The sequence below is a fragment of the Leptopilina boulardi genome, unplaced genomic scaffold (assembly GCF_019393585.1).
Source record: "Leptopilina boulardi isolate dan_hultmark-lab unplaced genomic scaffold, ZJU_Lbou_2.1 LbouV2_379, whole genome shotgun sequence".
Classification (NCBI taxonomy): domain Eukaryota; kingdom Metazoa; phylum Arthropoda; class Insecta; order Hymenoptera; family Figitidae; genus Leptopilina; species Leptopilina boulardi.
In genome coordinates this window covers 755,374-771,876 of record NW_026137950.1, presented here as the reverse complement: position 1 = coordinate 771,876, position 16,503 = coordinate 755,374, and the positions used below count along the sequence as shown (strand labels likewise).

Here is a 16,503-nt window from a genome sequence, read left to right as displayed (position 1 = left end):
TATTTTAATTAATAATTCTGTTAATTTTTTACTTTGTTAATAATAAAGGATTATGTGAAAGAGGAATATTCTTTTGAAAAAAGTGATTTAGGTTTCGCGCAATTTTTAAATGACTATGAGTAGAAACCACGTGACGTGACCTATACTTCCGTTTGTAGTTGCTTCCTGCCTGGCCTGACCTGCGTTAAATTCGTGCTGTGAAATACGTTTTGCATAGAAAAAAAGTTTTGTTCGTAATCCAAATAGTGTTTTCGTTTATTTATATTGCTACTGGAAAAAAATATACTTTGGAATAGAAGAAAGTTTATCGGATAAGTCTGATTTCTTGAAACAAAGGTAAGAAAGACATTTCTTTCTAGAATATTCTATGTAACATATAATTAGAGGTTATGTTAATGTACACGCCAAAACAATATATACTTACATATTCTGTGTTTTAAATAATTTACCTCTATTTCCATGATTATTTTTTTAACAATATTTAGTGTACTCACGAATCACACAATATTTAAATTTGTTTAAATAGTTAAAAATGTATTTTACAAAAAGAGATCGCACTTTCAATTTAAAGTTTACAATGAACTTTGTTTCCAAATTGTTTCTTACACAACTATCGTTTCCTAAATAATAAGAAATATTTTTAAAATATTGTTTAAATTCAATATTTTTATTATTATAAAATAATGAACATAAATGTATTATCGAACCATGTGATGTCAAAATGAATCTTGAACGTCGAGAAATAAAAATCCACGTATTGTTGATTATGAATGACATTAATGATGCAAATAACATAAATAATGTTTAAAAAAATATTATGCTTACAGAAAATATTTTTATCATTGTAAAATATTATATTTATATGTATTATTGAATCATCCAGAGTCAAAATATATCTTGAACGTCCAGCAATGAAAATTGACATATTGTAGGTTATGAATGAACAAGTTTTTTTTCTGGCTTGCACATCAAGTAAAATTACAGAAAATGTTTTTACAGTATAAGATTCTTGCATGATTCGTGTATATAAGAAGATTGCATAAAAATAAAATATTATAATAATTAGTAATATTCAATCAAAATTAAAAAAATAAAGGTTCAAATGTTATAAAACAAGAAAAATGCAAAACAATAAATTATTTTCATTTTTAATTAATTTAAGTAGGGGAGACTGGGGCAAACCGGCCATGTTAACAGTTGTAAGGCTATAGTAACTAAAGAAACTAATGAAAAACCTTTTATAATAGCTTGTTGGAAAAGTCATCTAATTGCGCAACTTTTTCCTAGAGACACATGTACCTTAAAATGTATTGTTTAGCTGCTGCATCAATTTTAAAAAAATTTGCAAACTGGCCGGTTTGCCCCACCCCTGAGGTAAACCGGCCAGTTTATTTTTTTTGTTTGTTTAGAGAATTAATTGTAAGGAAATCGTCACTAAATATAAAAAATCAATAAACAATCTTCCCAATAAGGAAAATAATAAGATAGGATTAAATTTGAATTAAAGAAACATCTTATTTATTATAAAACAAATATTTTCAACTATAATTGTTCTCGTTCACAAAGAAACTTCTGTCGGTGAGCTTTGTAAAACTTCGTAAATCTCCGTAAAGTGGACAAAGATTCACGAAACCGTGCACGAAGTTTTCTAGGCGATAGGTAATCTTTGTGAATTTCTGTTGCAAGGGAAACAGACATAGGCCGGTTTTCCTCACAGGCCCATTCTGACAATTAAGACCTGTATAAAAAAATGCTTAGTAAAATCATTAAATAATATACCGATAAATTTAACTGAGGCAGGCACCTTTTAAACCTAAAAAACAATTTTAATAAATATTACACGATTTTCTCACAAATTGCTTATGAACAGATCCGTAAAAATTTCTAGCGGAAGCGAAAAAACAAACTTTTGTTTATAAAATTGCATAAACACAATTAAAAAATGTCAAACTGAAGAAATAAGTTATTCTTAATGAAGTCTTTTTAAATTTATAATTGACATGTTTTAAAGTTTGGCCATTTCTGAGAAACTAACACCTGGCCGGTTTGACCCAGTCTTCCCTATATGTTTAATTGTTTTTTATATTCGCAGACTCAAATCGAATTCGCTACAATGTCAAGTTCGTATTATCGTTTAAAAAAATTTCGTGCTTTAAAGGATCTTGATTCTACTTGGCCTCCAAATTATTCGAAATTGGAAGAGGATCCTTCAAAAGTAAATAATGAATCGGAATTAATTGCTGAAAACATTACTCAGGCCAAAGAAGTTCAAAATTTTTCAGTAAATAATTTGGAAACTTTATCACTTGAAAATAATGAAGTTTCAAGTTGTGATCCTCCGGTTAATTCTTCTCCAGAAAAAATGGAAATAGACGAGGGAGATTTATCTTCTGATAATAATGATAGTTTTATTCCTGGCTTACTCAAGAAGAGCAATGAAGATGCAGTCAAATCTTCTCTCAGGGATAAATTACAGGTTTTAGTCGTACGACATATGTCACATGCTACACAAGCTTTGACATCAGAACTATTGACAATTTTAAAAGAAGAAGGATACGCTGATTTTCCCAAAAGTGCAGCGACATTGCTAAACAGCAATAAATATAAACACATAAAAATAACCCGCATGGAATCTAAAGGGCGAAAACAAAAAGGCTTTTTCTTTTATTTAGGAATTGAAGAAAATTTAAAACGAATAATTCCTCCTCTTATTTATACGAAACGTGTCATTAAACTCTTAAGTAATATTGATGGATTACCACTTTTTAATCGATCAGGTCAGCAATTGTGGCCTATTCGCATGTTGATTCACGATCCTGACTTCGAAGCAGTTCCTTTTTTAGTGGGAGCATTTTGTGGTAGATCAATACCACAGTTCGTAAAAAAAATTTTGATTAAATTCGTTAAAGAATTAATAAGACTTCTCAAAAAAGGATTTTTCATCAATGGAGTGCATTTTACTATTGAAATTATAGGATTCATCTGTGATACTCCTGCCCGAAATTTCATTAAGTGTTGTGCAGGTCATGGAGGGTTTTATTTCCTCTAAAGGAAATAAAAAAAAGGTTTATACTTGTTTACCCGCGTAGAAATGTTGGCCATGGGATAAAAAATATAAAGCATGGGCTGAGAAATATAAATGGTGGGAGAAGACATACAAACCATGGATTGAGTCATCAAAAATTTTTGCCCACTGTTACCCATTGTATGGGCTAATAAGCATTGGATTTGTCTAGTTCCCATTGTTCAACAATGGGATGACGGGGATTTGGTCGTATTTTATTGCTTGATCGTATATTTTAATATTTTCTGAGATACTTTCTTTAAATTTATTTCTGGTAAAACTTTATTTTAAATTTCTTTAAAGCGCCAATTAAAAAAATTTTTGAGATAGAATTTATTAATTTTTAATAATAATTTTTGAATTTATAATCACTTTTTTGTCTCGAAGTGATTGTTAATTTATCAATTTATTATTAAAAACGATAGAATAATAAAGTCATAATGGTTTATATAATTTATTTTTTATGCTTCTTTTAAATTTCGTTAAATATTGAATCTGATTAGATTATAATTTTACTCTAATTTAAAGTAAAAATTCACTTGCAAATTGTATCTAGTTTGTACCTAGTTTATTCTATATGACTTTTTTAAGGTCATCTGTAGAAAAATAAATAAATACATTAAATATATCTTAAACTACTTTATTTATTTTTAAACAATTAAACAATCAAAATAAGCAAAATACTAAAAATGTCTATTAACATATAGATGTGCACGTCTTTCAAAAGTTTCCTGATATTGTTGAATAAAATTCTGAGTCAAATTGAAATTGTAAGCAATTTAAAAATTAATTTCAATTATTTATTTTCAATTACGTTAACAGGCTCTGACAAATAAGTTGAAATGGTTTCATTTTCATTTACAATTTTAGTTAAAAAACAAACTTCTTTTAAAGCATTCAAACTTACAACATCGAATTCATTCGGAAGCAGATCAACTTTGTGAATGAAATTTAGTCCTATGCCTGGTATAACTGTCAACGGATAAGCGATGTTTGCTCTGTATTTTTTAATCAAGGCATAATAATCTGCAAGACATTGACAGTGCCTTTGACATTGACACTGTAGCACTTTTAAAAAGAGGTGAATCCTACCAAAGTGTATTTCATTATGTACAGCGTATTTTACGTAACTCGAATTTGTACGCTTTGCTCGTGTGTATATTTCCGACGTATACAAAATATCATCTTTGAATAATTTTTTAAAAATAATATGTTTTGAACCGTTAATTCCTTTATTTAAGAGAAGTGCTAGAATATCATTGTCAACTCGTAATTTAGAAAGTCCTCCTACAATGTGCACAGAATTCCCGATGGCTTGCAATTTCATCTGTGTTGTCGGAGATAGATACTTTTTACAGAACTGATATGTTTTGCTTCCTTCGTTGAGTAACTCTTTATGCAATGTAAATGTATTTATGTATAAGGAAGCTCCAAAATAAATCTGTAGTTGGGCACATTTACTACCATGGATTAAGTTTTTTAATTTCCCGTTTATATCTTCAAAAGCAAAGCACTGATAAATAAACAGAGGACCTAAATCTTTTACGATATCAACTAAATGAAGTAATGAATGTAGATTACAAGTCATGTTTTCTTCTCCGTAAAGGCCTGCAAACCTCGAGACGAATTCATGTAGCATTCTAGAAGCGTTTTGCAACATTCCTTCTGAAATGCTTGGCTGACAAAGCAAATAGATAGCGCCTACTAATAACTGAAAGTGCTCGAAATACTGCTGAGGAAGTATACCCTCTAAAATAGGTAATACCAATACTTTAATACTTCCAATACTTTAATTTTTTTTCTATTGAAAGGAGGCGTCTTTGAGTAAAATTTGGTGGAGTAAGATTTTTTATCGTTTTATCAACAACTGCTACCATTTCTGCAATAGAAAAATTTTTTCCTGCGAATTTCGAATTAAACCAACAGTTCATGAGAGATTTCATTATACCAATAAATACCATATGCATAGTATCTAATGATGTAGTAGTGATCCATTTATACACTAGCAAAGATATCATACATGGACCTTTTACCCCGAATTCAAAACTTTGAGCATGATCCAATGTCTCTGCTTCAGTTCGAAGTGTCATGTTCCTTATATATGGATAAACTTGACGTTTTCCTATTCTTGCCCCCTCTTGTTTACATTTGTGGCACCCGAACTTCCCATTATATTGTTTCATATTGAGGAAAAGAGCCTTTGCTGGAAGGTCGCAAGAACCACAAATGATTATTCCCTTGACATTCAAGTTTTCATTATTAGGTAATTGAAGATCAATTCCATTATGTATTTGATTCACTTCATCATAAAGAGGAAATAAGAATAAGTTGGGTTCAGGCTTTTCATCACCAAACCACATTCCGGCTAGTATAAGGTTTTCTTTTTTAAACCTCTCTTTATATGGAAGTTCATTTATAACTAAATATACAGGCCAGAATGCAAATTTAGAACATTTGAAACCTTGTACCCCGTCAGTATACCATGAAAAGGATATGTTGTTTCTATCGTAAAGAAATCCACCTGGTTGATTTAATTCTTTGTATATGTTTCCATCATATATATCCTCGATATTTTCCTCAACCAGTTTTTCGCGATTAAAACGATATTGTAATTTCTGATAAAAACCGGGTCTTAAATAAAGTGCTTGAAGTTGCGTAGTGATGGAAACTATTAAAAAGTAGTTTCTATTTTCTGAACACTGAGGACATTGCAAAAGTTCATTCTCAAGAGAATTAAGACATGTCGGGCAATAATAATGTTTAGTGACAAGGGAGTGTAAATTTTCAAAATACTGTTTAAAAGTGTACAGGCTAGATCGACAGAAATTTGGTTCAGGGCAGTGCAAGGAAATTAATTGCAAAATTGCGGCAAGAACTACACCTGATAATGAAAATCTCAAAACCAAGGCAAGTATGGATAATATGCTTTCTTCGATAGTTAAAGGAGCTCCTTCAAATAATGGAGTTTCTCTTATATCATTTTCATTTTCCTCATTATTTATATCAGATGCAATGCTTTCATTACCAGACGAAATACTATCATCATGAGAAGCTATACTGTCATCATCGGAATCAATATTGTCAGAAGAAGAATAATCGACATCAGAAACAATACTATCATCAGAAGAATCAGTAATATCAGAGTAAGTGCTATTACTATCAGAATCATCGTCAGAATTTATACTCGGAGTAGAGTCATCAATGACAGAGTTATTAATACTGCTAGCTGAAGATTCCACATTGGAATCAACACTCGTAGTAGAAGAAGAATCATCATTGTCTGAATCACTAGTCGAAGAGCTTTCTTCATTTTCTTCATTATCATAAAAGTTTGAACTGGCATCTTCATATTCTAAAATAATAAATTTAAATTTAGGATAATAAAAATACAGTAATTATTTTATTTACTGCACGATTACGATGAAAATTATTTATTGAAATTTTTGTTAAATTTAATTTTTATTTTAGAGATTTAAATTTACATTTTTTTTAATCAAATTTTCGAATAGCAATTTTTTTATTTCTCAAAATTTTCATTTTGCGACTTTTAAAATCATGATTTTTAAATTGAAGTCGAAATAGTTCTAAAGGATATTTATTTTAAAAAATAAAAATTTTGACACACAAGAATGTCATGCATTTTAAATTTTGTCAAATTGGATTGAGTTTTTTAAAAACAGAGGTAAGGATATTAGAATCTCCATTCTTAGAAAAATTAATTTTTGATTCCAAAAATTTAAAAAGTGAACCTAAATTTCAAACCTAACCTAATTTTTAAGTAAAATCGATATTCATTTACACTGAAGAGCATTATTTGATTCAAATGAATATGCGTTTATATATATTTGACTATTTCTAAAAAAAATATTTACGTATCTAATATGTAGTTTTTAATTAATGTAATTCAAAAATAATTATTTGAATTTAAATCCAGAAATGGCTGTTTTAATTACAATTACTTCTATTAAATTTTTTCAGTGTAGGGGCTGAAATGTTTTGTATGTTTTACCATTTTCCGTTAATTCACCATCATCATCATCATCAACAGTATGACTATTCGCACAATTTTCATCTTCATTAATTCCATTATTTATTTCATTGTTGATAGAAACATCAGTGTTTTCACTTCCATCACTTTCAACCTATTTATAAAAATTTAGATTTTTATCATTCAATCTCTCTATATCTAAAAAATATTTTATCGTTTTGTTCGATGGAAATAAACGCCCTGACCAAATATAGCACTATATGGAAATTAAGTAATTTTAAATTTACATGGTTATTTAATTACTTACAATTTTTTTTACATGTTTATAAATAAAAATTTTCATTAAAATAAAATAATGTAAAATATTCATAAAAAAAGCTATTTGAAAAATTTATTTTGACACTTACTGAATCTGAATTTTCAGAACTAAGCGAATCTTCTGCTAAACTTCTCGCAATCCTCAATTGAGTTCTTTTACTTAAGTTTTCAAAATCTTTATTTCGAGGCATTGTAAAATTATATTGAAAATATTTTTTATTTTTTATAAAAAAAACAAAAAATGTTTGGAAGTGTGTTTACGTTTGACAGTTGGTGTCATAAATAAATTAGAATTTTTTATAACTCAAATTACTGAAAAAGACTACTCATACTACAGACAGTAAATATTTACTCTATTAATTTTACTCTATTTAACAAAAAGTTTTTGAAACATTTTAAATAAGTTAATTTTTTGTGTAGGTTATTTTAAGATTTATAAAATCTAAAAAACTTTCTCATAAAACAGAAGTAGTAATAAAATAATAAAAATAACAATTTTATAAATTATACAGATTTGAGGGACAAAAATGTGTCCAAACAGCAAAATAAGGGAACGAATAATTCAAACCGAAAGGAAGCAAAAAAAATTTCAAATTCCGAAATTAAAAAAATTAATATAAAAGAACGTGAAATTGAAGGAAATGACGATAAATATACTCAAAAATCTGTAACATCAAATGTAGCAATAAAATCTGATGAAAGAAACTTTTCAAATAGAGGAAATGAGAATAAAAAATTATTTGGTGAAAAGGAGGCATTAAATAAAGGAGGTAAATACACTCCAATTTTTCTGTGAAACTCAAATACAATTTCATGATATCAAAGATTATATCTATTTTTAAATATTCCATGTAAAATACTTTGATGTTTTAGAATGTGAAGAGATTGAAAAGGATCTCGTTATTGCATCTGATCTAGAGGAATTACCAACTGTAACAAATGAGAGAGAAATAATAAATAAAAATAAAGTTACAGTTGAAGATGGTAAATTTACTTCCCGGTTTATTTTTAAATTTACAAAACATTTTCATTTTGCAGAAATAATAATAATCTTTCAAAATTCATGCAGATGCAGTTAAAATAAGTGACAACGAAAAACAGAATAAGGAAAATAAAAACGAAAACCAAAAAGAAGACGAGAAAATTGTTAATTCTAGAATTCGAAAAATTAATGCAACAGAAAATAATTTTATAATTGAAAGTAATGAAGATGCAAGAAAATTTATAAAATCAAATGAAATAAATAGTGGAATATCTGATGAAGAAAGCGTTTTGAACGGAGAAAATGAGAAAGAAAAATTAGTGAACAAAAAAGAAGCATTATTTGAAGGAGGTAAAACCACTTAAAACTTACTTTTAAAATCAATTAAATACAATTTTATAAAATAAAAAATCTTGAAAATGTTTTAAAAAATTCTTGGTGTAAAATATGCAGATTTTGCAGGAAGCAAAGAAACTGAAATGAATGACGTTATATCTGATATAGATTTGGTAACCGTAACAAAAGAGGAAGAAATAATTATGAGCAAAAACGAAATTACAGCTGAAAGTGGTAAATGTATTTAATCAAAATATATTAAAAAAATTTGATTTTAAAGAAAAGTAAAATTTTAATAATTTATAAATTAATCTATAACAGTTTTCTATATTTTAAAATTTTTCCTTTATTTATACATATTTTTTGTATTATTTTAAGCAATGGAGAATGAAAATGTGACAAATAATAAAACGAATATTGCAAATATTAAATTTGAAGATATTTTTACGGATGGTAAGAAAATATAAATATATTTTTTTATCTATCATAAAATTCATGAATTGAATTCATGAATAAATAAGTGTTTTTAGCAAAAATTATTCAAATTACAATAAGATCTTATTCTAATTATTTTAAAATTTTCAATGCATTAGTAACATCAGAAGTTGTGACTTTCTGCCAAAAATTAGCAATTTATGCTAAAAAAGCATTTGATGAAAAAAATCAATTGAAGCCATCCGTGAGTTAATTATTCTTTTATATAAGACTATTTAAAATAATATAATATTATATATTTAAAATTTTTTAATTATAAATGAAGGTTGAATTGGATTGAAATGTAATATTTTCACATCATTTATTACAAAATAATTATTTTATATAATAGGAATTATCCAATGACATAAAATCTCAATCGAAACAATGTCAATCGATGTCTAAATTAGTCGAGGATTCCAATATATGGATTAATCAGGACAAATTATTTTTAATGAAGAGATATAAGAAAGACCCACGAGAACTGACCCGTCAATTATTACTAGCGCTGATAGGGGTAGAAAAGTTAAAAACTATGACGGCTCTTGGAAAAAGAGGAAGTGATGCTGTTCCTGAAGACATAAGAGTTGCAGTTTATAGTAAGCGTAGCTTATCTTCCAATTTTGTATTTTGACTGAGAAGAGAAAAACATTTTCTTAACTCCATTTTTAGTAGAATTTTTTAATATATATATATATATATATATATATATATATATATGTCTAATGGCAGGTTCCACGACCAAATTTTTTTTTTCTTTTAAACGATGCTAATAGTGCCACATTAATAATCTATGCAACGATTATTGCAATAAAAATGTTTTTTAATATTAAAAAATTGATTCTTCTATATAAAGGTTCATTCCACGACCGAGAATCTACAATGATTTCCCCTCAAGCGCTTCCCCACCCTATAGCACTTGATACGCCCACCAGAAGTAACGACCAATAGTTAAAACAACCTTTTTATATAAAAACGGTCGTGGAACCTGGGAAGCGTAGAATTTCAGAAAAACTAGTTATATATTAAAATTTAACGTTTAAAGAATGTAAAATCAGTAAAGACAATTGTTAATTTCTTTTGTTTAAAACATTTATATATTCAAAATAAATTCCAGAAAATACGAAAACTAATCGTAGAGGAATTAATTGGTAGTGGAAAATACCACAATATATATCATCATTGAATACATTCTAAAAAGTATTAAATTATTTACGTATTTTATAAAAATAACTTTCCGACAATACAGAAAGTTCAAATATTTATAAAAAGCTCTTTAGTAGCTATTAAATTTCGTAATAACATGGAAGAAAAAATTGGTCGTGGAAAAACACTCGGTCGTGGAATCTGCCCCTATCGATATTTCATGATTAAAACATTTCAATAGGTGAAAAATAGTTTATGTATGTTTTAAACATTAATTTCAGACACACTGAAAGTTGCAATAGTTAATAAAAACACTTCAGTAGCTCTAAAGTAATGTTTATTTATGCAAAAAAATTTGGTCGTGGAAAAACAGTCGGTCGTGGAATCAGCCACTATCGATATTTCATGATTAAAACATTTCAATAGGTGAAAAAAAGTTTATGTATGTTTTAAACATTAATTTAAAAAACACTGAAACTTTGAATAGTTTAGAATAACACTTCAGTAGCTCTAAAGTAATATTTATAATGCCAAAAAAATTGGTCGTGGAAAAACAATCGGTCGCGGAATCTGCCACTATCGATATTTCATGATTAAAAGTTTTGAATAGGTGAAAAATAGTTTATGTATGTTTTAAACATTAATTTCAGACACAGTGAAAGTTTAAATAGTGTAGTAATAATAGTAGTAATGTTTATTAATGCAAAAAAATTGGTCGTGGAAAAACTGTCGGTCGTGGAATCAGCCACTATCGATATTTCATGATTAAAACATTTCAATAGGTGAAAAATAGTTTATGTATGTTTCAAACATTAATTTTAGACACACTTAAAGTTGCAATTGTTGAGAAAAACACTTCAGTAGCTCTAAAGTAATGTTATATCGTGCCAAAAAAAAGGTCGTGGAAAAACAATCGGTCGTGAAATCTGCCACTATCGATATTTCATGATTAAAACAATTCAATAGGTGAAAAATAGTTTATATATGTTTCAAACATTAATTTTAGACACACTGAAAGTTGCAATTGTTGAGAAAAACACTTCAGTAGCTCTAAAGTAATGTTATATCGTGCCAAAAAAAAGGTCGTGGAAAAACAATCGGTCGTGGAATCTGCCACTATCGATATTTCATGATTAAAACATTTCAATAGGTGAAAAATAGTTTATGTATGTTTTAAACATTAATTTCAAAAAAACTGAAAGTTTAAATAGTTCAGAATTACACTTCAGTAGCTCTAAAGTAATGTTATATCATGCCAAAAAAATAGGTCGTGGAAAAACAATCGGTCGTGGAATCTGCCACTATCGATATTTCATGATTAAAACATTTTAATAGGTGAAAAAAAGTTTATGTATGTTTTAAACATTAATTTCAAAAACACTGAAAGTTTGAGTAGTTTAGAATAACACTTCAGTAGCTCTAAAGTAATATTTATAATGCCAAAAAAATTGGTCGTGGAAAAACAATCGGTCGCGGAATCTGCCACTATCGATATTTCATGATTAAAACTTTTGAATAGGTGAAAAATAGTTTATGTATGTTTTAAACATTAATTTCAAAAACACAGATAGTTTAAATAGTGTAGTAATAATAGTAGTAATGTTTATTAATGCAAAAAAATTGGTCGTGGAAAAACTGTCGGTCGTGGAATCAGCCACTATCGATATTTCATGATTAAAAGTTTTCAATAGGTGAAAAATAGTTTATGTATGTTTCAAACATTAATTTTAGACACACTGAAAGTTGCAATAGTTGAGAAAAACACTTCAGTAGCTCTAAAGTAATGTTATATCATGCCAAAAAAATTGGACGTGGAAATAGACTCGGTCCTGGAATCTGCCACTATCGATATTTCATGATTAAAACATTTCAATAGGTGAAAAATAGTTTATGTATGTTTTAAACATTAATTTCGAAAACATCGAAAGTTTAAATAGTGTAGTAATATTAGTAGTAATGTTTATTAATGCAAAAAAATTGGTCGTGGAAAAACAGTCGGTCGTGGAATCAGCCACTATCTATATTTCATGATTAAAACTTTTTAATAGGTGAAAAATAGTTTATGTATGTTTCAAACATTAATTTTAGACACACTGAAAGTTGCAATAGTTAAGAAAAACACTTCAGTAGCTCTAAAGTAATGTTTTAAAATACCAAAAAAATTGGACGTGGAAAAACACTCGGTCGCGGAATCTGCCACTATCGATATTTCATGATTAAAACTTTTGAATAGGTGAAAAATAGTTTATGTATGTTTTAAACATTAATTTCAAAAACACAGATCGTTTAAATAGTGTAGTAATATTAGTAGTAATGTTTATTAATGCAAAAAAATTGGTCGTGGAAAAACTGTCGGTCGTGGAATCAGCCACTATCTATATTTCATGATTAAAACTTTTTAATAGGTGAAAAATAGTTTATGTATGTTTTAAACATTAATTTCAAAAACACAGATAGTTTAAATAGTGTAGTAATAATAGTAGTAATGTTTATTAATGCAAAAAAATTGGTCGTGGAAAAACTGTCGGTCGTGGAATCAGCCACTATCGATATTTCATGATTAAAACATTTCAATAGGTGAAAAATAGTTTATGTATGTTTCAAACATTAATTTTAGACACACTGAAAGTTGCAATAGTTGAGAAAAACACTTCAGTAGCTCTAAAGTAATGTTATATCATGCCAAAAAAATTGGACGTGGAAAAAGACTCGGTCCTGGAATCTGCCACTATCGATATTTCATGATTAAAACATTTCAATAGGTGAAAAATAGTTTATGTATTGTAATAAACATTAATTATTAATCACTTTAAACTTTAAGAATCGTAAAAATCTATTATAGAAAAAAAAATCAATACTCCACGAGAGTGACCACGTGAGTCCCGAGACTCTCGGTAGTGGGGAAGGCGAGCAAGCGCGCAAGCCCAACGCGCCAGCCAATCACGGATCCCTGGCTCTGGCGTAAAAGCAGAGCGCGCGGCCCGATTTCGTCACTTCTTCTCTCGTTGCAATAGCGGTCGCACTGCTCTCTTGGAAGTGGTCTATACCACGTAACTTTTTTTGTGAATGCGGTTTCACCGCAAATTAAAGATTTGGTATAATGGTTTCACCATCACTTAGAATGCATTTTTCGAAAACGGTTTTACCGTATGTAATACGTTAAGTTCTTTTAAGAGTGGTTTTACCACTATTGTAAATTCTTTTAACGGTGGTTTCACCACTTTGGTAAATTCTTCCTTTAGAGTGGTTTTGTCGCTCTTCGTGTGATCATTTCGTTTGGCGTAGATTCCCTGGCGTAAACTAAATGATCACGGAAATATTGCGGAATTGTAACGCAAAAATTCTTCGTTTAACATAGATATTTTGTATCTCTTCATCGTAATAATATCATGCGCGTATGATATTATTTTTCGTATCGTTAATTTTGTCCACGTGAAAATCGTCTTTTGTATCCGTCATTATTCTTTTGTATAATATTACCACTTGTTCTTTATATATTTAATTATCTTTCGTAAATAAATTCGTTCTAATCTGTAATTTCATTGTTAGATTTATTAAAAACGAACCCTGGCACGACGAGCTATATAAATATTTTAAAAACAATCATTACAGATTTTGGCGCCCGAACAAGCGACTATTACTGGAAAATATTCATCGTTTTACAAATTATATCTTCCTTTCTTCGTTGTAACAATGGTAGACGGCAGGGGGAATATAACCAGATCGCAAATTTGGACCATGTCTAAACCCGCGCTTGAAAACGCATTAAGAGAGAAAAATGTTCCAATTCCTGACGACCCCACACGCGAAACGTTACGGAATTTACTCCGCGCAGTAATAATTAATGACCCCTCTCATACATAATAACGACGGTCCACAAGACGTCCACAACGGAAACGGAATTGAAGAACCCATCGATAACCCCGACAATATAATCCACAGTAGAGTTCCTAGCCGTCAAATGAGTCAAGTCCCCAGTCGCGAACCGAGTCGTCCACCTAGTCGCGCAGTAAATAACTCGATTAACAACGGCAATGACCAACAGATTCTTATTGACGAACGCGAGGAGGAAATTCGTAGACTTCGCCAAGAATTAACGCGTAATAACCGCGAAATGAATAGACCATTACAAGAACATGCACCACCTGTACAACCCCCCGTGAGAAACGAACGAGAAATCAACGATCGGTTATCAGAACACAATTACGACGACCGCAGCAATCAAAGGGATAGTCTCGCGGAACGTGTTCGGAAATGGGGCGTCTCATTCGACGGAAAAGGAGATGTCTTAAATTTTTTAGAAAGAATTGACGAATTAAGTTTCACGTACGAGATCCCACTAGATAATTTATTAACGTGCCTCCCGATGCTATTCAAAGGAAAAGCGATACTTTGGTATCGCAACAACCGGCGAAATTGGCGATATTGGGAAGACTTTGAAAACGATTTAAAACAATTTTTTCTCCCGGTAAATCTAAATAGACAATTAGAAGACGACATACGTAACAGAACGCAAGGACCTAAAGAAAACGCACATGACTATATCACCGCATTACAAACATTGATTCGTCGGTACGGTAACATGAGCCACGAAAGTGAAATCGAACGATTGTACACAAATCTTAGACCAGAATACCGCAGATACATCCGACGGCACGAAATAGGCAGCGTATCCGATTTAATTCGCCTTACCAATGAATATGAACTAATAGTTTGTACCGAAAAAAATTATAAACCTCCTCCGCCTTCAATACTTACCGCGGAAATCGAAAGTAACCCGACGCCGAAAACAAAACCGAAAGAAAACGTCGCGACCATCGAGAACAAATACGACAGGGCAAATTGTTGTTGGCGATGTGGGCAAAGGGGTCACAGAAGACAACAGTGTAAAAATCCGACAAAAAAATTCTGCTCGTGGTGCGGAAAAACGGGAGTATTTTACACCAAATGCGAATGCGAAAAAAACTGGAATCGGGCCGAAGGAAAGAAGCCGACAGAGAATCGGTCCGTAAACAAAATTTTTGCGACCGGCAAGGAAACGACGACGTCGGAGTAATTAGTTCTCACGACAAACGTTTTTTTGAACCTATACATTTCCTCGACACGACCTTTTACGCGTTACTGGATAGCGGAGCGAGTAAATCCTATATTTCTAATAAAATTTACAAAATGTTGAAAAACAACGGTACGGTAGAATTAAAACCAGCAAATCTTATCGCTCGTATTGCGGATAGTAGATGCGCGTCGATACTTGGGACAATCGATCTAATAATAACGTTCAATGGTCGTACGTTAAAAGTCAATTTTCGTGTCCTTCCTAATCTAGAAGCGGATCTTCTGTTCGGTCTAGACATTTTAACTGCAGTTGACTATCAATTTGATTACTCCGCGGTTTCTGAAATTAAAGAAATATCGATAGACAACTCAGAAGAAATCAACGCGGCACTTAAAGTTATATCTGAAGAAACTAAACTTTTTGAGTCCATTTGTAAGCCCACAACGGCGGGTGAGCATGTGATCAAATTAAAACCCGACGCACAACCCGTAAATTTTCATTGCACGCCGCGAAACCCTGCAATGTTGGACGTAATTTATAAAGAAGCTGACGCCATGCTCGCGGCTGACGTCATAGAGCCTGCGGATGGTGAGTGGTGCTCTCCTATCGTATTGACAAAACGAAAAGACAAAACTTCTCGCTTTTGTAATGATTATCGTAAAGTCAATTCGATATCGATACGTGACGTATACCCGATACCCCACATCCACGCGACTCTCGATCGGCTCAGAAATTCGAAATACTTCTCGAAAATCGATTTAAGAAACGGTTATTGAAACATTCCCTTGGCAAAAGAAAGCAGGCCGATTACAGCTTTCGTAATCCCCGGTCTAGGACTGTTCCAATATAAAGTTATGCCCTTCGGCCTCCACTCAGCTTCCGCGACTTTTCAAAGAACAGTAGAAAAAGTACTCGGACCTGAACCTGGCGTATCTGCGTTCGTTTACCTCGACGATGTTATTATCTTAGGTAATACTGTAAGCGAACATTTAAAAAACGTAAGACGTGTATTAAAACGATTGAGAGAAGTTAACCTCAAAATTAATTTAGAAAAATCCGAATTTTATAAAACGCGTATCACGTATCTTGGACACGTAGTAGATTCCGAAGGAATCCACACAGACCCTGAAAAAATCAAG

The 16,503-nt window shown here is 30.5% G+C and overlaps 1 long non-coding RNA gene across 1 annotated transcript in view; it reads left to right on the top strand.

The window, feature by feature from the left end:
- Nucleotides 1–205: 205 nt before the first annotated feature.
- Nucleotides 206–16,503, top strand: part of LOC127287969 (uncharacterized) — a 50,091-nt gene continuing 33,793 nt past the window's right edge. Inside the window, exon 1 of the long non-coding RNA XR_007843971.1 lies at nt 206–336. This is a non-coding gene — a long non-coding RNA (uncharacterized LOC127287969). The remainder of the gene's footprint in view (nt 337–16,503) is intronic.